Below are 23,841 nucleotides of genomic sequence, written 5' to 3' on the forward strand. Positions count from 1 at the left end.
ACTGGGGGAAGAAGGACTGGAAGTGGCTTTGAGGGGAAAATAAAAGAAAGGAGATATTAAAAGATATATATATATATTAAAAAAAGGGTTAAAAGGTTTCTCATAAGGCTCTTCTAGGAAAAGATTGGTCCAAGTTAAATGACAGCCCAACTTGTGTGTTTAGATCATCCCCAGAAAAACTGAGTGTGCAAGAGGAAATGTTGGAGCAGCAGGAATGTGTTTCTTGGGGGTTTACCTCCAAATATACAGAGAAATGGTGGTAAAGAAGTTGGAATTGCCCCAACTGTGCAGCTGGCTCTGCCCCTGTGTGTTCTGGGAGTGTGAGCCTTGGGGACAACCTCATCAAAGTGCCACAAACAGGAGGGGAGACCCTTCCTGGGACACCCGGCAGGGAAACCAGAGGCTTTAGTGCTTGGGAGTACATTTTGAATACATCTATTTTTAGATGTTTATTTTCTGGGGGCCTTATTGTGACAGTCAGCGATGTGAACGAGCTGATTCCTCCAGCCACATTTATCATCAGAACAGTCATTAGGGCTCCTGATGGCCAGAGAAGTGTTAAAACCTGCAGTGAACGACTAAATGATCCATTATGTTTTGGCAACTGCAGCCTCATTTCCTACCTGCTGTTCCTTTTGTGGTCACTGTGAAGCAATTATTTCAGATAATGTGGGGAAACAGCCCATTTGTGAGAGTCCATCAAGAAATCATTATCCCACCAGAAGCAATGGACAGCGTGTCAAACAGGATTGGAAGGTATGGATTCAAAAGTGTTTTCCTTGTTTTCTTTAGCCTTTTTTGGGGGGGAAGAGGGGGGAGAGGGAAGGAAGGGGCTTGAGGGATGTCACCACATTCTGCAGAGTTTATAAAACACACCCCACTGCCTTGCAAGGGGCAGGAATTTGCTGTTCCTGCAGCATCCTGGGAGAGGAAAAAAAAAAAAAAGAGATGTGTCCTGGGGTGATGGTGAAGGGAGACCTTGGGATTTAACTGGGACTGAACACCTTGTGCTTATGGAAACAGGGACTCCTGGGAGGCTCTTGGAAACAGGATTCTTGTATTTATTCTGCTGACTCAGAAAGTACAAACCTTTGTACCTGCAATAGGGCTTTCTCATACATTTGTGCTCCTTGTAGTAAATCTGCTCTTTTAACAGAAGGGAAGACAATGAACCTACATGATCTCTTTGCTTTTATCAAAGGTGTCCTCTAAATTCCTTTACATTGGATACTTGGAGCTGTGCCTTGTTATCAGGTACTGGAAAAGTTTTTTATTTGTGATTTTAAATATGAAGAAACTTAGCCTTTTTTTTTTTTTTTAACATGTCCTCCCTTCCCTTTTAGTAATTTTTGTCTTTAATTTGATAAAATGAATGTATAGTGCCTTCCCATTTCAGTTTTCTCCAAGGAAACTTCCTTTTCCTATGGATATGAGTTAGGTGTGCTTGTAGAAAGGCTGTTTAAAGGCCGTGATTACTGCTGAGGAAATCCTAAGATTCTAAGCAATGGCTTTGTGCAAATTGAGAGGCAGTATTTTGGGAGAAAATCCCCTTGTGAGGCTGTTGGGGGACACCAGCATCACTTGGCTGCAGAGCTCAGTGCAGGCCCTTGTTTAGTCAGGGCTGTTCAGCAATTGCTGATTTAGTGTCTCTGTATTTCAGGAGGAACGTCCCTCATATGTCATCTCCCTCATAAAGGACTCGGGAAAAACACAATATTATCTCGGGCAAACAAAGGGGTTTTCTCTGCAGCTCTGTCACTCCAAAAGGAGCAGGCTGACAGCCCCATCGGTGTACATCCCATAATTCAGCCAAGGTATTCAGGGTTGGCTCAGATGGAGTAAAACCCTTCTCCTCCCACCAGTGTCCTTTCCAATTTATGGCCGGGGAGAGGCAGGAGGGGGTGTTTGTGTGTGCTGCAAGAAACTACTGCTGGTTATCAGCCCTGTGCTTTTCCCTTTGTTTATCTCAGATGAGCAATGTTGGGTGTCTGATCCAGACAGATCCAGACAGAGTTGCTGGAGTGCTGCACAAAACAGGGCTGTGTTGATAAATACCTATTTTTTTTTTTTTTTTCCTTCTTGGCGAGTCAGTGTGGTCCAAAGATGGGAGATGGGAAGGATAAACACATGTAGCAGGGTTTGAGGGAACAGGTGGATGGATAATTCCCAGCACAGCCTGTAAGCCCTGTGCCATTTGAATGTGTCATTACAGTAATGGGAGATTGATGGCAGCAATTCTGGCTGAGGTTCTTGCCAAAAGCACACGAGGCCTAAATCCAGACTATTGGTGCCTCCTCCCCTCCTCGAAGGTGCACTGGGGACACTGCAAGGAGAGGGGTGTGCAGAGGGGCAGGGGGTGCTGTTAGTGAGGGGTGTGGGGTATTACATGTGCTTTGTAGCACAAAACTTGTGTCTCTGCATGGAAATAAACTCCTTTCATTCCAATTGAACTCTGTAGGTTGGGGCTGGAGTCACTCAGCACTGCTGACACCATTCACAGCCCTGTGGGAAGGGTCTTTAACTGCCCCCAGCGACCACCAGCAGGCTAGAAGGACATGTCCAAGGAGAAAGGCCAGAAGAAGGGAGGTGCAGATGGACAGAGAGACACCCTCAAATGGAGCACAAACAGGGATCTGCTGCTGGTGGTCAGGGAGAGCACCAGGGAAAGGTGAGTGTCACCCATGATAAATAGATGTATTTGATATATAATGGGTATAGAAATGTAAGGATGGATGGGAGTGAGGAGAGACAGACCTAGGAAGGGATGGGTAGAAGAACAGATGGATAGAAAGGAGGACATATGGAAGGACAAAAGGATGCAGGGGAGGCATCAGTGGAGGGAAGGAAGGTGGGAAAGATAGAAAGTGGATGGTTTGGAAAGGAGGACAGAAGGGAAGAATGAGTGACAGATGGAAAGAAAGAAGGATGGGCAGAAAGATGTGTGGTAGGAAATATGGAAGGCTGGAGGAACCAGATGGAAGGACAGAAGGATGGAAATAAGAGTGGCAGAACAGAGGGATGGAAGAACAGCCAACAGGAGGAAGAAAGAGGAGTAGAAGGAGAGTAGGGCAGAATGAAGAATGGAGGAATGGAAAATAGGATGGAAGGGTAGAAAGTGGAATGTATGTTCAGACAAAGATGGAAGGCAGGATAGATGGAAGGACATGGAAGAACAAAAGTAGGGAGGGAGGTCAAATGGAAGCATGGGCAGAAAGAAGGACAGAGATGGAAGAATTAACAGAAGGAAGGATGGAGTGTAGGAAGAAAGGATGGGAGGATAAAAACCGATGTAAGGGCAGATGGAAGATGGGGGTAGAACAGAAGGAACGACAGAAGGACAGAAGCTGTTGGAAGCAGGGAATGGAGGACAGAAAAATAGGAATAGCAAACTGAAAGAAAGGCAGACAATCACCTGTTGTTCCCAGGTTTGTCAGCCCTGTGGGTCCTGCCCCGCTCCAGTCTGGTGACAGCAGGGGACACGCTTGTTCTTGATGTGATGCTGTGAGATGACCTGCTGTGGGTGGGCAGGACCGGTAACTTGAACCCTTCTGCGCTTCATTTGCAAATGTTCTCCCGCAGTAACAAAGCCACGGTGTTAATGGGAGGTGGTGCAAGTGTTTCAGCACCGTCTGTGTGGTGAGAGAGGCTCTTCCTCCTGCACACTCCTGCAGGGAATGGTGTGAGGAGAGAATGAGCCAGAGAAACTCTGCTGTCCTTGGCAGTGCTTACAACCCCTCAAACGCCCCTGAGAGCTCTGTAGGGCAAGAGAGGCAACGCTTGCAAAGGAAAATTTGGCTCCTGGATTAAAAAACTTGAACGTGCTTTTTAAATGTTACATTGCAATTCGGCCCGTGCATGGTCTAGTGAGAGCAAGTCTGACCTATTTGCTTCAGCATGAGCCTGGCTCTGGAGGGCTGGGCTTAGTTCACAGCTCAGCCACAGGCTAAAGGATTGGACATGACGTGTGCCCTCTTTTCCCTTCTGTAACGAGAAATTATTACCTCAGTTCCTCACCCTGGTGAGAAGAGAGAATTCATTAATTTCCATGTGTTCTCAGACACTCTGATCACGAAGGTCACACATAAATTACAGTATAAAAGTAACTGGCCATTTGAGTGGGTTAGTCTAAGAGTTAACACACCATGAAATATTCATAGGAAAATGAGCAGCTGCCATTAGGTCTGGATTAGTGCCTTGGAGAAGCTAAAGAAATACCCCACAAGGTCCTGCATTTACTGCTTGTGGTTGGTTTATCAGAGATGCTCTGATGTCAATCCTGATCACAGTTCTCTGTAGTCACAATAAATCCTCTTTTTCAGCACAGCACATCCAACCCCTGCAGAGATTTTGCTCCGACCAAGAAGCCCCTCCAGCAACAGCATTGTGGGAGTTGCCTCCACACAGGTGTTCAAGCAGATCCATCACCTGGCAAACAGCACCAACAACTCAGACTGAAGTCAGGACCAAAAGGTAAATCTACTTTGCATTTACATTTATTTACATTTTATACTTCAGCAATTTCTGTGACTGGGTCAAATCAAAATGTGAAGCAGTATGAAATGTGTCCAAACATGAAGCAGAATTATCTCCATTTTCATTTCAGGTACCACAGATAGGAAAGTGCCTCATTAAAGAATGTATTTAAACTTTTTTTTATCCCGACAATATTTTATATAGGAGTCACTGTATATTTTGTTGGGGTGTTTTTTCTTTTTTTTTTGCTCCCACTTAAAGCCAGTTTAGGCTGTAACTTGACTTCATTGTCATTCCTTGTGATTTTTAACATCTTGCAATTTTATTTCCTCTCATGGGATTGCAGAGCAATTCCATTTTTATTAAAAAGAAAATCTTTGAAGATATCATGCAAAGATTGAAATGATGGATGGGAAAAGCTAAACAACCCAACACTTTCCATTTTTTAAAGCCTCGTGAGCTTTTGATGCTTCAGTCACAATGATTTAATGCTTGGAAGCAGAGGGGCTGATGAAAACATCAGCCCAGAGCCCAGTCCCAGGGATTGCTGTATCCCAAACACCAAAACAAAGTACTTTTCTACCTGCTTTTTAAATTGCTTTTGGTCTATTTTGGGGTAAGGAGGTATTTTTAACCAAAGCTCTTCTTCTGTAACTATTCAAATGACACAATTTAACAACCATCCCAGTTCCCAAGGGAGGAGACAATGACTGCACAGGAAACAGGAATTCTCTCCCTCCAAAGCATTCCAGTCTCCAGTAAGTACCTGCTCCCACTTACAAGTAAAATTCTCAGGGATACACAGACCACACACTAGAAGTTGCCAAGGAAACCAGATTCACTTCTGATGCTACATGTTGATTATTTCAATCTCCTTATTTTTCTCCACTCACATACACCTTAAAGTCAGTATTGTCCTTCCTGGTCTGATGACCACGATGGCTTTGCCACTGAGGACATGACACTGGCCTTGCTCCCTGAATCCAGGCTGGAGCCTCTCAATTTTAAAGCAAGGCATCAACATTATTTTGGCAGTAGGTTAGTTCAAATTGCCTTTTGCCCACACTGGTAGTCAAAATATTCCACTACAGATCCAGCTAAAGTGCACAAATACATTTCCTGATTGGGCTCGTGCTGTGAAACTGGAATCAAGCAAGGAAAAAAATTTAAAGTGATTAATTCCCTTTTGTTGTTTTCTCGATTCCTGAGTCTCAGCATATCCAGCAGTGGCCTTGAAATTCAGTGGGGGTGATTATTGACCTCAGGAAAGCTGGGATCAAAACTGCATTTTGGGGAGGTCCCCAGCTCCCTGGTTAAAGTCAGCTGGAACTGGATTGTATTGTCCCAGAGCAGTCAGTCTGCAGCAGCTGGAATGACAGCTCGTGGCTTTGGGTAGGCCTCCAGGCTGCCCAAATTACAACCACTCCATTGTTTATATATGGACAGCTATGGGGTTTCGAGAGTATTTTAAAAAGAGTTCCAGATTTTGATCTTACTCCTGATTTCCCCCCTACTTTGGTCACAGTTCCGTGCAGCATTTGCAGAGATACTCAAAGCCATGACCTTGGAGTGAGAGCCAAATGAGCCAGCACAGCTCAGAGTGATTATTTTCCCATCACTGTCACTGTCAGAGTAGTTTTGTTGATCTCTGGCTGTGTTTCTGTTTCTCCACTGGTTTTCCAAATGCTACAAGAGATGTAGCACGTGGCAGGATGGTGGAGGACATGAAATTAATAGCAAATGAAAATCATAAACCCTTTTACCCCCCGAAGGAGACCCCTCTGTATTTATCTGAACTGCAGTTTTGAGAGGGTTTTACCAGACCAAGGCACAGAGCAGGTTCTTCCCAAGCCATAGGATGGCTGAGATGGATCATGGCCTCTGTAGGGATCATCTCCAGCCTGGGGCTGCTCTTAATGAAGAACAATTAACCAGGGTCTGGCAAAACCCCAAGGCCAACCCTCTGTTCCCTGAGAGAGGTGGAGTGTGTGTAACCAGCTCCAAACCCCACAGAGGCCCAGGAATGCTCCCAGGAATGCTCCCAGGAATGCTCCCAGGAATGCTCCCAGGCGGCCCTGCCTGTCCCACAGTTCTCCAGTTGTCCCTTTCCCTGGTTCTGCACAGAGTCAGGAGCAGCAGCAGGGCTGGGCAGGTCATTTGGCTGCAGAACAGTCCTGGCAGCTGCAGAGCTCCACGAGGACCGGGAAAGGGGAAAGGCAGCGTGGACTCAAGTGGAGGGTTCTGTGGAACGGAGCTGTTTGATGGGGTTGGAAGTGGTTTTAAGATTGGATATTGGCAGGGGTTCGTTACACACTCACAGGTCAATTAACCAGCTGGACAGACATGGGGGGCAGGACAGAAATTCTACTGCGTTTTTCCTGCTGCTGCTTAAATCCAGCTGCAATGATTGGAGCTGACTAATTCCAACCTGCAAAAGTAACATTTTTTAAACTGGTTTTGTAGAGCCACTTACATCGAATTCCTTGCTTCCACACACACTGATGACCCTCACGAGAGACTGATTAGCATGGGAAGAAAAATAAGCAGTGACAAATTAAATCCTTATTTCAGAGACTTTCCCCTCCTGAAGTTCCCTGGTCCCCTTTAGGAATTCAGGAGTTTCATCCCAAGCAAAGAACCTGCACAAAAAGCTTTATTTAACCTCCCAGGAAAATTAATCCATAACCTCCATCTGTCACCTCTCCAGTAGCCTTCCAGAAAATGTTGGAAAGCATATCTACACATTTCCTTCAAAACTGAAACCTAATGGTCGAGTGAAAAAAGGAAAAGAGGGGATTTTGCAAACAAAGAACATCTTTGTTGGTTGACAGCACTAAATGTAACTTGTCACCAGAGCTGAAATGTTGCATTAATAGCTCTTTTGTGAAAACACTGAGCTGAGTGTTATAAATATTGATGGGAGACCCTGGGCTTTGGAAGTGTGTGACAGATGGAAACTTTTCAGGGGAACACAAAATTGTCTTCGATGTTTCTCCCCCTTGAAATTCAAACATCCTCGTTAAATTCAAAGCCATTATTAGATGTATCAGCAGAAAAATGATGATGCAGCAGGTAGAGCAGGGGAAAACATCCTTACCTAGGTGTGATGGCCACTGTTGTCAGCATCCCTAAGGAACAGATCCGAGGGAGAGACCTCCAAAGGAGCCAGAGTGTTAATGGCTGTTGTGGTGAATTTGGGCTATTTTATTTTTTGGAATGCAAAGCCTTGCTGCTCCCAGGGCCAGCCTGGTTGCCATGGTTACCTGTGACTCTCTCCCTCAACCTGAGGAGCCAGACTATGCTTTTTCCTCTACACTGGATGTGTCCACATGGACATTCCCAGGAAAAACGGGAGCTGTGGGGCTGAATCAGCCCACAACACACAGTGGGTGTTTTCAGGGAAAAGGAGGTAACAGAATTCCTGATACTCCATAGAAACACAAAACTCTATCACTCCACCCTCACCAGCCTTCAAAGTTGCTCAAAATCTCCTTCTACTCAGCAAAATTGAATTCTTTTGAGGGAGGTGAGGCTGGACAGGCTTTCCTTGATGTCAACCCTGAAACCTCCCTCACTGCCCTGCTCAGGCACCTGGAATTAGCCCATTCCAGCCCTGGAGCAACAGGGAAATAGAGTTGTTGGAAAGCCATAAGAGGAGGCAATTCAGTCCAGGACAGAGGGAGCTAAAAAGGGGACACAGACCCCCCAGACAGCACCAGCTGCTGCCCCAAAGGGGATAAATGAAAATAAATCAACAAAATGAGCTTTAGATACTCTGTGAAGCACTGGGGGATTTCAACACCCCAAGGTGCAGGGGCTGCACTAAGACACAGGGAGGGATGTTCTTCATGAAACAAAGAAAGGAAAAGCCAACTAACCCAGGGAAGCAAATGTGAGACTTAAATTAACAGGAAACCCTCCAAAATCAACTGAGCAGTTTGGAGCTGCCCCCCTGCACTGAGTCTGAAGGTCACAAGCAATTTTAGACTGTGATTTTAATAAGCTCTATCTTATAATTTAGCAAAGGTTACATACACTGTTTTGAAAAGGTATGAAGCACAATGATAGAAAATTCAGGTGCCATTTCACATCTTGAGGGAAATGTATTTCAAATACTGGGAGGCAAAATCCAACCCCAGTACAGAAGGGGAAAATTTGGGTTTTTATCTTCTCTGTGGGAATTACGAAATATTTATTGGCTAAATTGGGTGAGTTTGTCTAAGAATCTGCTATTAAACCCATGTCAAAAACCCCAGCATTTAAAGAACAGCAGCTGTAAAGAACAAGACACTCCAGGTCCAGAAAAACATGAGTGTTCTGAAGTTTATCTTCAAGCAAAGCTGTTGAAATACAAATTCAGGCCTTAACACCCAGACCCTGTTCTCCAAGAGAGAAGATCTGAATTTTTAGTTGATGTGTACTTTAAAGAAGAATTTGACTGCAAAGATACAACAGATACAGAGGGGAAAATGCCAGAAAACAAACTCCTTGACCTACTTCCATAACAGAGAACACAGTATGCTGTATTTAAAAATCACAGGAATACTCCAAGGAGGATTTTTACCTGCAACAATTCCCAATCCAGGTATTGAGCTGGATGCCTTAATCTTGGAGGTGTCGGATTGTACATTTCTGTGGGATTTGCATAAAAAAAGATCAATATATTTTATTCAGATAAAAGCCACGTCACTGCAGGACTGTTCAAGTCCTCCCACAGTTCAAAAATTAACCCTGAAACACTCACACAAGGGTTTAAAAAGTGGGGCTGAGAGCCCGATTCAGGAACCTGCTGGAACCTCCTCAGCTCTGACATTTCTGGCTCCAGACCCCACAGATCCTCGTGGATCCTGCAAACTTCTCCTTCAGCTCTGATTTATAGGCTGAGGAAATCCATGCAAAACGGAGCAGTAAAAGAAATTTGTGGGCTAATTTACTGCCTCCGTTTAGGTTAAGGTTTTAATAGTTATTTGCCTTTCTATTTTAGATAAAGATTTGTGAGGAGCCAATTACCCGAGGCAGCTCGAGTGGCTGTGACAGCTGAATTCAAGGCATGAGCTCCCCTTAGGAAGCACTGCCTGATTTTCTGATAGCAAGTGCTGCAGTTAAATACAGAGGCCAGAGCCTACATCTTAAAATGATGAAGATAATTCACATGGAACACGGCTTTTGAGGATAAAAGCTTCCCAACAGAAGAGAGAGAGAGAGAGATCATTACTGTATATTTATATAAGGCAGAGGTTTTTTGTGGGCTCCATTGAAGCTGAGCCAATTTACCCCAGCTGAAAACCCATCTCTAAAGAGTTCATTAAACCTCTGTCTCCCTGGCCTATTGCTCCAGGATTGGAACATTTGTTCCTCTGAAAGATTTATTATTCCCCTAATCCAAAATGGTACCTGGGATTTTAAGGCTGAGTGTGAAATGTTGATGGTTCCTGTACTTTTCCCCCCATCATATAGCCTGGGAAATTAAATATCAGATGGCTGTGTAGCTGGAATGGTGGTAGGAAAAAAGGGACCTGAGACTCAAACTGGAGGGTTTTAACTCCCCAACCCCATTTGGGGTTTGGGCTCTGCTGCCCCTCAGAGCAAAGGGCCTTTTATTGCTGCCAGCTTGGGGTTTTGGGCTAAACTCAGGAAAGTCAGATGAATAATTTGCACTGAGTTTTGATTGATTTTGTGTCTCTTTTGGTTTGCCAGGGAGCAAGGAACCAATTGCAGTCCCTCATTAGAAATCACTTCTGCTTAATTCCTGCAACTGCTCTGGGAGCAACTCCAATTCCGGAGGCTGGATCTCCACCTAAGCCCTGTCATCAGATGCTCCAGTCACGGGATGCACTTCCAGCTGGGTGAGCATAACTCTGCTTTTTCCTTGGGGCTGCTGCTCCAGCAGTTATGGACCAGAAGGAGATTGTCTAAATAATCTGCAACACTCAAACATCTGTTGCTTTTAGGCCACTGATGGAAATGGGTTTAGTGTTGCAATGTAAGAGCCTTCCCACAGCAGCCAGAAAAGGGACAAGAGCCCTGAAAAGGGACAGGACTTTCCTCATTTTTAGTCACTACCTTTCTCCAGCCCCTCCTTGCCCAGTGCCCTACACTGTCCTGTGTGTATCCTGTCAGCTGCAGGAGCTCCAGGAAACAAAAGCTTTAAAATAATGGAGAATTAAAGCATCAGGCATTTTACACGCTCACAGATATTAAAATTAGGCCTCCAGCATATGTGGCTGAAGGCATGGAAATTCCCAGGAGATCCACTGAAATCAACCCCGACTATTGTGTGTGTCAGGGTGTAACAAAGTGTGTTTGCTGAGCAGACAGTCAGGGATCGTGGGGAACAGTCTGGCACCTCCAGCCCACACCCCACTCCCCAGCCACAGCCACACCCACACTGCAGGATGTCACAGCCAGGGAGATGGTAATTATAGATCCACACCCACAGCCTGCCTTTCCATCCTGGAGGAATCGAAGGGGATTGTTCTATTTTTGATTTGGCACACGGGCCAAATCCAGAAATAACTTTGGGATAAAGTTCGGGAGATCTGGGACACGGTAAAGGCACATCCAATATTAAACCTGTGCTTACAAAACAAGAGTAACAGAGAACTATTACACTAATCCTTGCTAGGCTTAAACTCTCCTGCTCCTTCCAAGAGATTAAAAACATATGTCAAATCAGAGGAATTAGAGGCTGAACATTCCTTGTCCTATTTCCTTCCCCTCTTGCAGAGGAGGTTGCCAGTCCGAGGAGTTGTTTTGTCCCACTGCAGTCCCCTCCTTGATTTCAGGGAGTGCTGCAGGAATTCTGCATCTCTGTGCATTTTGAAATGTGGGCTTACATCTTGGGGGGTCAGGAGGAAATTTCCTCCCAAACACTTGAATTTCCCTGGTAAAGTTCAAGCTGATACATTTGGTGTCTCTGTCAGTGAACTGGGAAAAGCTTCTTCTGATCACCTGATAGAGACATTAATTTATTAATTGTATTATACATGATTAATTATATATTATCATATATATCATTAATTATATATTCCCATAACGTATAATTATACGTTATATTATTAATTCTCTCTCTATTATTTATTAATTGGATTCCTCTGTAGATGTCAGACACTTTCAAGTACTTTTGACATATTACACCCAACACTGCCCAGTCCCAAGAATCAAAAATTTATTCTGCTGTAGGTTAAAAAGCTGCTGAATTCCACCTGGGGAAGTAAAGAGAGGAAAAAGAAAACAATAAATCATGCTTTCCAAACCACAAAGCTTTTGATAGATATCCACCAGAAAGCTTTTAGTCTGTCACATGTATTATGACTTGGTATTTTTTCTTGGCTGCTCTGTCATTATCTACAATATATATTTTTAGGCAAAAAAAATATATTTAATTTCACAAGTGAAATGCAATATTGAGTAGGTTGGAAATTCTTCTAACGGTGCCATCCCCAGTAGCTCAGTGTCTGAGTGCCATGAATAATGCAGAGTTCAAGCCCTCTGCATTTTTTTAGGGAAACCCCAGCATGTTACAAAATAACAAGGGAGAAAAGAAACACATTTCCCAACATCCCTCCAACTCCTCTGAAGGACCTCATCAATAACTTTTGGGATACCCCAGCCCAACAGATTCTGGGTGGTGAATAATTGAGGGGGTCTGGGCAGTTTGTACTCCAGGATTGACCGGGAGCAGTTTGGATTTTCCCAGCACATTTTGGATTTTCCCAGCACATTTTGCTCTGCAGAATCCCTGCTAAATAATTTGTATGAACAGTTATTGCTGTTCAGAGCATTTCTGAGCACTCCCCTGTGCCTGTGATTGCATTTTGAGCTCTTTCAGACAGTTTTAATTGGGGGCATCAATCAAATGGTATAATTTCCTTTTCTTGACATAACCCCACTAATGAAGTATCTTTTTCTCTGATTTGTAATCCAGTGTCTAATCCAGAGTGATGAGCCCTAATCTCTGTGATTTGGGAGGACATCTGGGGACATGTTCATCTCTAAACTGCTTAATTGCTTTCCTGAATAGAGGTAGGTTTAATATTAGCTTTAATGAGGCTCTGAATTAGCTTTTTTAGGTCATTAAAAAAATGTAAATTTAAAAAGTTACTGCCCCCACATGTCCACTTTCTTCACTCCATTTAAAAAACAAGGTGCAAACTGGCTCTGGGCCCTGGTTAATACCTGTGTGTGTCAGTGAAGCTCCAGTTTTATCAGTACAAGTAACACAAGATGTAAAAACATTCACAATGGCAAATTCAACTGGGGGAAGGCAGTCAAGGAAGATCCTTCAGGAAAGGAAAGAGCAAATCTTATATCACCAATAAAACCTGAAATTGCCTGAATATTCAGGAGCTGTGGCATTGAACATGTGAAGATGAGAATGGATTTGCAATAATGGCTTTTTAGAGGAGGATAAATATTTGATTATGTTGTCAATGCATATTTCTCAGAAATATAAAAACATGCTGCACTCTGATGAATTCCAACTACAGCTGGTTCTAAAGCTGGGCAGGTTTTGTAGTGTCTCTGATCTTCCTTCCCCCAGAGCTGCCATTAATAAATCAGGACTATTTGGACTGAGTAGAAAATGATGGTAAAGGGAAAGGATGTCGGGTTTTTGTTTGACTTTGGGAATGTTGTGCTCTTTAATTCAGTAACTTCAGGAGCCAGCATTGAACACACAGAATTAGGAACTGAGCTAAACAGCAGCAGGATCCTGAGTTTTCCCCTTTTCTGGGAACAACACACAAGCTGTGTGATGTTCATGGTGTTAGAACAGAGCAGCAACAGCGCAGAAAAGGAGTGTTTTGAGAGTGGCCCCTCCTGAAAATGTCCATGAAATTTAAATTTTAAAGTCCTACTGGTAATAGACGGTTATAGATGATTATTGCCCATTAGCAAGCCTAAGAAAATGACTCAGTAATAGGCTCTCAGTTTTAGTTGACGTGGGACAATTGTCTCATTGCTCCTCTCAGCTCACATTCCCATGGATTAGGACATGGAGTGGTTCTTATCTGTCACTGCTTGTTATTGTTGCCAATGATGTGTGAAATTGGAGCCTGACTGGAATTTTCTTCAGCAAACTTGCACTGTTGGAGGATCAAAATATTGACAGCCTGATTTGATAATTGTGACTCAATTTGTTTCATGCCTTAGGGCTGTCATTTAAATTTTACTTCAGGATGATGTTGTACCATTTATGGCTTTTCTTCAGTATTATGTTGATTGAAGTTGCTTTTGGACCCTGTTCACTACATCTGGCTGAAAATTTCACATTTAATGCTTTCCATCTTAATGTTTTTCACTGAAAAATGCCCCTGTCTTTAAGTATAAACTTTCCCCAGATTTATGCATGTTTTGGATGGAGTCAAACTTCACACTCAAGTGGTTTAGGAAAAAAAAGTCCTGTTTTTGTCTTACAGGAATGAAAATTGAATGGTTCAATTATTCATTTCAAAGCAGCTCTTCCTCCTAAAGCTTGGAAACTCCATTTCAGTGGAAGAGAAGGAAAACATGGAATATATTTGTTGAACTAAGGCAACTGGAAGACATTAGGAGCCCAGGGAGGGGTTTGTTTGTTTGTTTTGTGCCCCTGTCGGAGCAGACACCATTTTTCAAGGAGCTCTGCTGTTCTCACACCAGATGGCTTTATTTTTCCAATACTTTCTTTTCCTCACATACATTTTCCCTGCACATGGAAAGAGGATGTGCTTGCTTTTTATTAATCTGCCAGATATTCAACTCTGCATTTACTCATCCTGGCATCTTATCCACGTTTGGTGATGCAGTGGGTATTCCTAGGATGTTATGGAATAGCAGGAAGAGCCAGATTGTCCCTATTCAGTAGCTATCATAGCTCCTAAAAGATCTGTTTGCCACAGAAACACTTTCAAGGGTTCAAATAATAAATTAAAAATGGGTCCCAGCATCTTGTTGGATTCCTGGAGCTACTCCCCATTTCCAGGGCAGTTGATTTTCATCCTTGTAAGGATTCAGTGACCTTTGACAGAACCTCTGAGCACTCTTTCAGCTCAAACTGAATTAAGACATTACTGGATACGGGCTTGGTTTCCTCCAGCCCTTCCAGCATTGCCACAGCATTTAACTATGGATCTGGGTGGTTCTGAAGGAGACTCACATCTTGCTGCCTCAGCATTCCTAACCCTCTTTGCCATAAACAAGGGAGAAACTGCCTTTAATGAGAACACTTCGTGCCAAAAATTTTTGCAAGTGCTAATGTTTAACTATCTGATTGCATTATTAAGAATTTATTCTATTTTGCAACCACTGTTTGACATTCTCAGAAGACAGATCACCCTCATTAAGAGGCTGAGAAAGGCAGAAACCGAGCTTGGGAATGAAATTTAATTTGTCACTGAAACGTTAATATAGTAGCAAACACTTCAATTGTGCCTTCTGCCTTCTTGCTCCAGGGTTTGAGGAGCTGCAGCTTTTTTATCCACTGGAGCAGTGTTTTGCTTTAGCCTTCCCTTGGTCTGTGGCACAGGAGTTTGTTGCTGCAGTAGCCACTGGATATTGGCAGAAACCAGCATTTACTGTACAGTGAGGTAAGAGGAGAGCTGGGTTATAAAAAATAGCAAGCACAGGAGCACCATTGGCCTTGCAAATGCCTCTGTTGCTGCATTAGGAACAGTGTTCGTGCTCTGAGCATTGGAAGCTCCACAATGAACTAAACACGTCCCTGTCTCGAATGCTCAGTAAAGAGGCATCAATTCTGCTCTCATTTGAAGGTCTCTGGTTTCTAGTCCCTTGTTTTGAACAGATATCACCCAGGACTCCATCACGGGACAAAAACGTGCCCAAAATCTCTTTTGAATTCTGCAGCCCCTCTTTTTCCCTTGTTTCAGGTGTTCCCATCCCACGGGACTCATTTCCCAGCCCGGGGTCTGTAACGAGGCTCAGCCTTCAAAGTGTCCAACACACTGAAAACGGAAAAAAGCCACGACAGAAACAGCTACAGGGACTTCAGAGGGTCTTCTGGTGGAACTTGAGCCAGCTCTGCAGCCCCACAGCAGGACAGCAATGCCAGGGGATGGGATGATGGAGCCCACGGCACGGACATGGCAGATGGGGACACGTGTGCGGGTCGGTGACAGTCACAGCAGGAGCAGCCCCAGCCTGCCAGGCTTGGCACCTGAACAAGGTAAGAGCCCCAGCTGAGAACATGAGGCTGTGTTTGGGACATGAGGATTTACCTCCTGCTGAGCTGTGAGTGGGTGCTGAGGGCAATAAACACCCTCTGGGAGAGCAGGAGGGCTGAGGGGCCACAGGGATGAAAGGTTCTCCAGGTGTGATGAGCATGGAAGTGGCTCAGGAGGAGGAGAACGCTGAACACACCACAACACAGGCTGGTAGAAGAGAAACCTGGGAATTAATAGGGTGTGATGTTCATTTGATTGATTGCAGTGCATATTGAGTGCACTGTTCACAGCTGATTTATCTTAATTTGATATTAATCACCAATACATTCAGCTGGACCAAAGAAGAATTATTTGCATTGCTCACCACAAAGGAGGAGTTTTTCCAAAGGAAAGGGAATTTTACATGTAATCCATCATTAGCAATTAGTGGTAGGCTCTGAGGAAAGCCTCCTCTTACACCCTGGAGCATCAGGGATTTAAAGGCTGTGTGGATGTGGCACTTGGGGACACGGGTTAGTGGTGGCCTTGGCAGTGCTGGGTTGTGGTTGGACTCTGATCTTAGAGGGCCTTTCCAACCTAAAGATACCGTGGTTTTATGAAAAACTCCCTTGAAAGCCACTATCCCTTAGCACTGTTCCCTGCTGATGTTCCAGTGCTCAGTTAATGATCTGGATCAATGATTTATAAGAAGCTGAACTGTGCTAACATTTCCCTCTCTATAATTGAAAAAGAAAAAAAAAATGGAAATTGTGTGGATGAGGAGGAACAGCACGTGGCATGGGGGAAGTGCTAAAACTGCTCCAGGGAAAGAAAGGGACCTGACTGATGTCTAATTATGAAAAGAGAATTACAGAAGTGAAATGATTCACTTTTAACAATAAGTGAAACAAAAGACCACCCTAGACAACAACAAAAAAGTGAATTCCACAGAGGAAGGGGGGAAAGGCTGAATGAGTCAATTATAATGGTGTTAAGATGGCTCAGGGCAATTCCAGGTGCCTGTTGCTGCTGGAAGAGAAATGGGAAGAAAAAGCACCAATTTAATCCTACCGGGAATGTGAGGGATGCATTTGTGGCTTTGGCAGGGCCAGGATTTCATGGCATTTTTCCCATTAGAGAGCAAGTGTGCTCCAAGCTCCATCATTTCCTGGGCACCCTGCTATTTCCAACACCACTTCTGGAAGCTCTTCCAGCTGAGAGGACCAGAAAACTGCCCCTATTGATGCCAGTGCCAAGAACAGCAACGAGCTGCACTGGGGCCTCTTATTTCCCTGGAGAATAAAACAGGGATTTTTTTATTTCCTAGTAATGAAAATTAGGTACAGGGCATTTCTGCTGCCATTGCTTCCTGCAACAAGCAGACAGACAGTGTTTGATCCTCCATTAAGGAGCAAAACAAGAGACCAGAAAGCTTTTGGTGCTGTAGCACAAGAGGTTTTTAATATTAAAAATCACTCTGTTTAATCTGCAGAGTCCCCCCCATAATTAACCTGGTGGTGATTATTGTTGTGCAGTGCCAGCAATGAGATGGATGAAGATTCATCCTTTGCTGTGAACATTTTAACTTGAAACATCATCTGTAGGTCAGGAGCACTGAACAAGTAACAACAGAGTGACAGGAAAAGCAATGGAATGTGTGGAGTGAAAAAGGGCTGAAAAATGCACTTTAAATACATTTTAACAAACAATAAAATAATTTCAAGTCATGTAATCACAACAAAGAAAAGAAAACAGAAGTTACTTTATATTTAATTATTATATATTATGTTTTATTATTATATTTTATTATATATTATTACTTTTAATATGCTCTATTATTTTATTATTTTAATATTTCATATTATTTTCTTAATTCTATTATTTTATATTATTATAATTGCTGTTAGTGTTATTCTTTTATACTATTATTTACTTTTATCATATTATATTATTATATTTATATTATATTCTTTAACTGTATGTGTGACACAAATACCAACACTGGCAACTTCCCAGTGACATTCCAGATGGGAGAGGCTGCAGAATTCTTGTATCTACATCAAATACAGATGACTAAATTAACCACTCAACCTCCCCTGAGCGTGTCTCCATCTAAAACAACAATTTCATTTGACTTTATTTTTAATTTGCAGTTTTTCCTGGGATTTTTTAATGCCAATTGCTTCCCCCACCGATGCATTTATGGTAAATTGCTGTAGAGTTTGGGGCTTCACAGAGTCAACAACAAGAACATCGAATAAATTTGGGTTCACTTGTGTTTTGAAAGCACTCTGGAATAAAAACCCCAAACATTTGGGGCTCCTCTGTGGCAGGTGGGAATGTCCCACTGGCAAACAGAGCAGCTGTTTGGTCACAGATCCTGAGGCTGAGGAAGTGGCCAGTGGATTATTCTCTCCTGCCTGTTTTCACAAACACACTGGGGAGGAGGTGCAGGCATTTGCTGAGGGAAAGTCTCTTTTTCTGGCCTCCAAAATGTATCCTGGTTACTGCTCAGAGACAGGGAATGGGCTCCCTATGGCATTCCTCAGCCATGCATTTATTACAATAACTAGATTATACAATTAGAACAATTATTTTATAATTACAGAAGTGACTCATTTTGTTGGTGCAGTTCCATTAGGCCTCAAATGCCCTGCAAAGGCTGTTCCTGGCGTTTTTGGAATATTTGTGTGACCTTTACCAGGAGAAGTCACCTAAGAATAGTTTCCTGTAGCTTCTCAAATTCTGGGCACAAAAAAACCCCCTGCTCAGCATTTCTTAACAACAACCTCTATTCCTGTGCACTCTTTTTTATTATTATTATTATTTTTATTTTACAGCAACACTTCTGGCAGCAGCACAAGGAATTCAGACCCGTGCAAGAGGATTTTCAGGATGCACAGCACAACCTCTGTGAGTTGTCCAGCATAAAATACTGTTCTGCTTTGGGGTTTCAGCATTTGCAGGAAGGAAGGGAGTTTGAGCCTATTTAAGACTGAGGAAGGGAATTACTATTCAGGTGGAAAAAGAAATTGCTCAGAAAATCTGGACACTTTTATATCTTTCTTTCTCTCAACTGTATCTGCATTTAAGGGCCTTTAGCCTGTAATAAAAGCAATTAATTTCCTGACCAGCTCAGCAAGATGGATAAAGAAACCACCCTCCCAGAGAGTGAGGCTGTGAATCCACATATTTAACAAAACAAGGGGGAAATGCTGTGAGAGGTTGAACTTGAGTGAAACCTGTAAAATGTGAATTAATCTTTGTTGCCCATATAACAAACAAACATAACTCAAGAAAACATGGAATATGGAAGGCAAACCTACTTCTTGTACCTAGAAACTATAATATTAAACATGTTTCTCGTTGCCCAAGTTGGGGAGCAAGCCCTGCCACAGATGTTTAACCCTCAGCAACACCAAATTCCTTCTTCTCCATACACGTTTTCCATTCCATCCTCAATCAGGAATGCCTGGGTGATTTGGAGGGGCAAGTGTTGTTATTAGAAGGCAAAGGAGTCAATCCTAATTCACTCAGGTTTATTTTCTAAGTGGCTAAAGAGATGTAACATCAGCCTCCAACGAGGGAGGGAATATTAATGAGGATTGGCTCGAGGTAACCAGCCAGCAGGATCTGTTTGCTAAAGCCAATTAGTTAGTAATCAGCAGCTTGCTCACTTTAAAATGTCTGATTATTTAAAAATGAAGGAAAAAATACAGCCTGGAGAGCGAAATCAAACCCAGTCGGGTGAGAAAATCAAAGAGTGTGGATTTTGTAACCTAATGGAGCTAGTGAGGAGAATTGCATTAAAAACAGAACCTGCCCAAACTCGGGGGGAGTTTAAATCCACTCTGCAAACTGGACTTGCCTCTGTTCAACACTTGAACTTAAACTGTGGGCTTGGATATGCTGCTATGGAATAAGAATGTTGCAGGTTACACTTTTCACATCAAAGGGCCAGGGCTGGATGGAAAAACACTCTGTCTTTGCCAAAATATGTTCTTTACTTCCTTGGTGTCTTTCTGAAGGTCTCCAGGGGCTGAACACTTAATGGTGAGTAACCTTTCCTGGAAACTCTTGGTAGTTGGTAGAAGTCACTGAGAGAGACAACCTGAACCACAGGACAAGGGACACCCTTCAGCTCCAGGCTCAGAGTTGGGAACGACCTTATTTCTACCTCCATGACGAGTCCCTGGTTTGTTTAACTGCAGAGCAAATCCATCTAGCACCAATGTTCCCTACAAGCAAATCCTCTGCTGCTGCAGCCCCTGAGCCCTGCCTTTGGTCCCAAACCAACCACAGACCAAGGCAAACCAAGATTTTCAGGCTATTTTGCATGTTTTAGCATTAAGTAATCCCCTGGTTGCAGTAATATCCATTCTCCTACTCCCTCTCCAGCTGTTCCACAACATTCTCTCTTCAAACCCCATCACTTCCAGTTTTATCCAGGATAGAGTCTTTCCTGCAAGGTTTCAGCTGGCTTTAACTCTCAGGTTTCCCAGGATAAGGAATCAATAACTATTTAATATTTAAGCAGCTTACAAGCCACAATTGAACTGTAGATGTGACATCAGTGTCCCAGCCACAGAGAATCCCTGGAAATCCAAATGCCAGTGGCAGCAAGGTATTAATCCATGTTGGGCTTATCTCTACTTGAGAACCAAGCACCTCACTTGGAATAAATACTGCTGATGATCCTCCCAGGGGTTACTTTTCTTCCCATTGAGTGCATCCCTTTGTCTGGGAAGGTAAATGGGATTTGGGGTGGATCATTGACAGTGTGGCTTTAATAGAAAGACAGCCCAGAGCCAAGCAAAGCCCCAGTGGTCAGAGCTTCGATCTCTCTGCCCATAAAGCAGCAGCTGGGATCAATTATTGCCCACCAGGTGATCCATATCTGCTCATCCATCTGGCTGTGGGGCAGCCCCTGCAAATATCTTTCCTGACTCTGCAGAACCAGAGCTCTCACAGAGAGTTCCTGTGCCCAGGGTGGAAATGCAGCTGCGTGGTCTGGACAGGCTGGGAGTTCAGCACTAAGAAACCACAAAATCATACTGCAAAAAGCCATGATCTGTAAGTACAGAGAGACTTTTTACAACACTCCTTCACACTCTGGTTTATCCTCTGCACTCAGAGGTAGCGCTGCCAGAAAAGCCAGCTCAAAGTGCAGCTTAGGCACAAGAAAGGGCTCAAGCAAACAGCTCCACTGAGCCCAAATTAAGGGCCTTCCTCTGCATCTGCATGTGTGCATTGACACAAAATGGTAGGAACAGGCAGTTTCCAAATATGTTTTCACCTCCAGTTAGTGGCTGAGAAGTGATCCCTGTAGGAACAGGCTAAATAAATATAAATGTATATATAATACCTGTCTGAAATCTGTAAGATGGTGGACAATAGGGATCTTTTCACATTACAGGCTTAAAAGCAAGATAATCCCTTTTCTTTTATAAGCAGTGTGAGTACTTTCCCAGCAAACATTCTGAAGGTTTAAATGAATTCAATGGTATTTGTTCCAAGCCTTTAAGAAGAGGTAAGAAACCTGAAACAAGGGTTGTGTGGAGATAAGGAGCCTTAGGCTCTTGTAATCCTCAGCTTGCTTTTGTATCCTGAGAAAATGCAGGGCTTTGTTGCAGACGGTTGGCTGCTCCTTGGACATCACTAATCCCTTGGGCAGCAGTCTCTGCCTTTGCCAGCAAGGAAAACCCTCCTCATGAACGAGTTTTGTCATCTCCCAGTGCAATGAAGAGATTCCTGCAACACAGTCAATTGGTAAGTCCTTTCCTGGATGATAATTTGGTTTATTTTCTTGTAGAAACCTCATGGCAGGAAACAGTTGATTTGAGAATAAAGCAACAGGCAAGGCATGTCCCCCCAGTTTGCTTTTTTGCTGTAATTTTTCACTCCCTGCCTCCCTGGGGGTGAGCTCCAAGGGCATGTTCTGTGCCACTCTGGTGTTTGCCTGTGAAAAAAACCCTCAATTCTTATGAACTCTTGGCTTTTAAAATTGCTTTATGACTTCCAGCTTTGAGGAGCTCCAGCATAATTTATGAGTTTCTGAGGGCATTCCCTACTGACTCTGCCACAGTGTGGATTTTAAACCACAGGTTGCTAAAAGCAGCCTCAGTGACTCCTCTGGGGCTAGGAGGACATGGTGGGATTTTCCAAGGCAGTTTTATTTAGGATTTACAGGAGCTGAATTAGAGGGAGGTATCAACAGTCTTTTACGTGAGCAAATACCCAGTGACAAATAATTCCTGGTGGTATCCAGCCCCTAGCACCCATTTTTCCAGGAAGCCAAGCCTGACAGGTTGTCTCTAAGCTGGTATCAATCAGTAGAAGAGAACAGCTGATCACACACAGTACTGGGAACCAGCATCTGGAGAGGCAGAGGGACCCCAGGATTTAGGATTCCTGAATTCAGGAATTGGGAGAGTTCTGCTCCCAGACACTGAGTGTCCAGTGCCCTCAGTGCAGCGGGAATAACAAAGCTGTGAATCCCCCCCAGTGTCCCAGAAGGAAAGCCCAGTGTGCAGCCCTTTGGAGTCACACACTCCAGTTCCCACCCACCCCACAGGTAGAAAACAGATCCACACCCAATTCTGTATTTCTTGCCAAAGTCACAGTAAAATCAGATGAGATGAGAACTATCAATAAGAACTCGTTGCCTGCTCTCCCTCAGGATTTCAGGGGTGTCTGTGTATTCCATCTGACCCTGCAGTATAATTAGTGATGGATCTATTATGGTAAGGATGGCTTAGTCTTGGGAATGATACATTTGAGATCACAGGCTTACTAGTAGAGTTTTCCAAGAGAAAATATGTTCCTATCACATTTACTCCTCAATTACTGCTAATGAATACAAATAACTTGCTTACTTAAAGCAATTATAAACCTCATGCTAAGAAACCAAAATTAGGTTAAGCAAGTGCAACTCATTTATTCCCCATTTCTCCACTGGCAAAATAATTCAATTACATTTTGCAATTTTTAAGAATGCTCTGTATAAATCACTGATTTTATTCTAATATCATTATTGAAAAGGCTGCAGGGTTTTTTAGGAGCTGCAAAAGCTTTCACGAGTCCAGATTCTCCCCACACCTGGTGTAAAAGCAGATGAACAAATGGGAACGGTTTGACTTGAATGTTCATTCTTCTCCCCACTTCTACAAAAGCGTTTTGCAGATGTTTTCTTTTCCACAGATATTTGCCAGCTTTGCCAGGAACTAAATGAGAGCAAGGAATCCAAACCTGCCTCATGGTGGGCAATTCTCTTTTGCTCTGACCACGACAGCCTTTCCAGAGGAACATAAAAGAGGAGCTTTTTAACTTTTTTTGCAAGTTATTATTTTCCTGTTACCATTAAAAGAACCTGATGGCCAGACCTGTATCTTCTGAAATTCTATCCTTATTTCCTTTTATTTGATTTCTTTCAGATTTCTTTCTAAACTTTCCTCTTTGATGCCCACATGGAACTTAAAATGCCTTTTTTTTTTTATGCTGCAATGACTCTCTGCAGAAGTTTCTGGCTCCTTAGGAAGGCACAAAGCTGTGCATACACAGGTTATATAAACTTCTCTTACCTTGGCTGCCCAATCTCCAACAGGTTTGGGTTTATTTAGTGCCAAAAGAATGATAGAGCTGCATAAGTTTAACCTCTTTATTTTTATCCTCCTCCAGTGATTTAGCTCCTGGCTCACCTAAATAATTAACTCCAGCAATGTCTTATAATCAAACTTTAAATCAGAGTCTGTGACCACTTGCCCTGGATTTATGCTGTTAGGATTTGTATTGTTGTCTTTAACTTTTCCAAAATAACAGTGCTGGTTTATGTTTTGACATAACACAGACACTGAGGTGTCTCTTTTCATCATCCCTCAAGTACTTCAACTAATCAGCATTTCTGGTCCGTGGTTACAGTCTCCTGGCAACAAAACTTTATCTTAAACTGACCCTTGTTGTTTTGGAGACCCTGAGCCCAGAGCATGTTATAGCTCTTCTTTTTACAAACACAGTACTTTTCTTTGGTTTTCCTTATTTTTCCTTTTTATTCCTCATTTGCCTCACCTGTTGCTTGCCTGAAATAAAGCATTGGGAATATGTGAGCATTTAGACACACACTTCAGATTCCTACTTCTGGTTGTGTTGACACGAGAAACAAAAGCAAGTCTTGCACAGAAACAGTGACATCCCCATTCCGTGTTTTCTTGTGTAGGATCAGCCCAGATAACAG

The 23,841-nt window shown here is 43.2% G+C and overlaps 1 long non-coding RNA gene across 1 annotated transcript; it reads left to right on the forward strand.

Annotated features, from left to right (window-relative positions):
- Positions 1 to 1,169: 1,169 nt before the first annotated feature.
- On the forward strand, positions 1,170 to 12,476 carry LOC113952190. Its single transcript, XR_003529437.1, has 5 exons — positions 1,170 to 1,254; positions 2,459 to 2,668; positions 4,320 to 4,470; positions 10,171 to 10,319; positions 12,413 to 12,476. It is a non-coding gene; the product is annotated as an uncharacterized LOC113952190 (long non-coding RNA).
- Positions 12,477 to 23,841: the final 11,365 nt, after the last annotated feature.

The sequence above is a fragment of the Corapipo altera genome, unplaced genomic scaffold (assembly GCF_003945725.1).
Source record: "Corapipo altera isolate COAL_440 unplaced genomic scaffold, ASM394572v1 70, whole genome shotgun sequence".
NCBI lineage: Eukaryota > Metazoa > Chordata > Aves > Passeriformes > Pipridae > Corapipo > Corapipo altera.